General features: G+C 37.1%; 1 long non-coding RNA gene across 1 annotated transcript; it reads left to right on the top strand.

Annotated features, from left to right (window-relative positions):
* The first annotated feature begins 352 nt into the window (after nucleotides 1-352).
* On the top strand, nucleotides 353-2044 carry LOC141621995 (uncharacterized). The gene is made up of 2 exons (XR_012532817.1): nucleotides 353-1021; nucleotides 1760-2044. It is a non-coding gene; the product is annotated as an uncharacterized LOC141621995 (long non-coding RNA).
* The last annotated feature ends 270 nt before the right edge of the window (nucleotides 2045-2314 follow it).

Below are 2314 nucleotides of genomic sequence, written 5' to 3'. Positions count from 1 at the left end.
AAAATTTGAAAGTTTATTTATGAGAGCGGATGGCTAAAATTTGATTTTGGAATCTCCCCCGCATTGGCGAAAATGAAAACACGATAATTTGAGGCCGCAGCCTGAGCTTGACGGCTAATAAAACGCAAAACATTCGGAAAGAAAGACGACCACCAATACCAAACACCAAACTGAATGTGAACAATTTTGCTTTAGATGGGAAGTATGAGAAGAGAAACAAAAGGAGAGCCGCAGCGAGTGATTTTAGAGAGTTTTAGTGAGAGAAACTCTCTGAAATTATGAGAAAACCAAAAAAAAAAAAAAAACAAAAAAAAAAGTCAAACCAACAACAACGAAATGTTACGAGTAGAACCATGAGAGAGAAAGTAAAAAGATGCTTTTCTCTCAAATTATGAAAAATCTAAAAAGAAAAAAAAACCAATTCTTAGAATACAACAATCAATATTTCAGATTGCTCCATCTCAAACATCTCTAGCCCCTTTCTCCTTTTCACATGAAAATTTTATACCTGCTTATTATGCTAGAAATTCCTCTATTGCTAAAAACTTTCCTCTGGTTAATAGCTCTATTAATCGTCTCAGATCGTACAAGTTTCTCTCTTTTGAGGAGATTTTTGTTGAGAACTTGAGTTGCGTATGTTCGAACCCGTCTTTTGGTAGATCGCCATGGATTTAGGTTTTTTTTTTACTCAGCTAAAAACTGAACCTTTCTTTACGTCTGTTGTTGTTGCCTTTCCCATCAATGGTGTCGGTGCTGATATTCCTTTATCGGCTCTCTTTTTTATCCCGTTGGGCCTTTGGTGTAGCGAAGCTCATCCGTTCGGCTATCGCTACCGCTAGTGCTGTACGGAACTAGAAAGGTTTTGTCTGTGCGGATTTGGGGGTGGTTTCTTCTGCTCTTTCTTATCAAACAAGCTTGTTATCTGTACCGCTCGGAGAACAAGATCTTCTCTTTGTGCATCTCGATTTGGTATGAGGACTGATTGTCGTCTATATCTTCTGACAGGGCACCTCTTTCTGCAGTAAGTCGTCTTTCTCCGATCAATTTGGCCATTTTTGAGGGTTTCCTCTCTTGAATTTCCTTCTTGTTGCCTACTGCTTTAGTTTCTTTATTATATATATGTGGACTTTGATTTGCTCTCCAATCTAGCCCCGGAGAGCTTTTATCAGTTTATAGTCTACATCAAAAAAACTTTAGCTTTAGACTCTCCCCAAGTCAAAAGTTCTCTCATCAGTATGCTTCCGGATAAGAATTTTTACTTTAGTCTTGACATCAACATGTCATTTTTTATTGATATGGATTTCTTTTTGTCTCTCTTTTTTGGCATAGTTTTAATCTGTAGCCACCTTAAAGGATCCATAGAGAAGATGTATTGTATTGCTGGGGATGATATTTACATCTTTCATAGTCATGTGTATTATTGTTGGCAAGCTTGTGCAGTTTTTCATTTTTGAGGAGTCTTGTAGCCATTATTTATGGTTTGCTGGATTCGGCCTTTTTTTTTTAGAAGGATAGAATTACGGTTCTTTATTTTTCTTAAGGTTTAATTGGGTCTTGTCGTTTCCATAGAACTAACTACAGTTTCGGAACTTGGATGACTGGCATTAGAAATGATTATACATGATAGCATTTGAACTCCGTTGGTTTTTGCTATTTCATTGTCTTGGGGTAAATCGATTTTCTTTAAATCTACCCCTGCTTGTGAATCTAATCTGAGTCTGTAGAGTCGTCTGTCTTGATTCTTTTCTTTCTTTCTTAGTAGACATTTGGTTGCTCTCCATTTTAGTCATGTAAAGCTCTATCCAGTCGTGTGCCTACTTTGAAGAAGGATTTGATCAACGACTGTTTTCCGTCAGTATTTTAACAGCTTTGACTTGTAATAATATACTAGCTATATTCTATCCCAAGTCTAATAGCCGATTTTACAGTTGTAATGTTTGGTTCTTGGCTTGCTTAACTCCTGTTTCAGATTTTGTTTGGATGGATTCTTCGACACTCTTTGGGTGTTGTCTTGCCTTTTCTATCATCTTGTCTATTTCTGCCCTGCGAATATCTACGTTCTTTTTCTATAGCTTGGTGTTTGAGTTTGCTAGTTGTTGGGTCTCCGGCCTCTCCCTTGCTCATTTTTAGAGGTTGCTTCTTCAGGTTTTTTTTTTTTATCGTTTAAAAACTGCTGGGGCTGTCTGTGTATTGAAGATGATTTGTCTTTCATTGCTTTCTTTGGCTTTTCCTCGGTCATCTCTAATTTTATACCTTTTTTAGGATTAGCATACGCTATTTGTATCTTATCCGTCGTAGGTTCTCTTGTGATCCT

Source organism: Silene latifolia, chromosome X, assembly GCF_048544455.1.
Source record: "Silene latifolia isolate original U9 population chromosome X, ASM4854445v1, whole genome shotgun sequence".
Classification (NCBI taxonomy): domain Eukaryota; kingdom Viridiplantae; phylum Streptophyta; class Magnoliopsida; order Caryophyllales; family Caryophyllaceae; genus Silene; species Silene latifolia.
The sequence above is the reverse complement of the archived record's forward strand: the minus strand, read 5'-3'. Positions and strand labels throughout refer to the sequence as shown.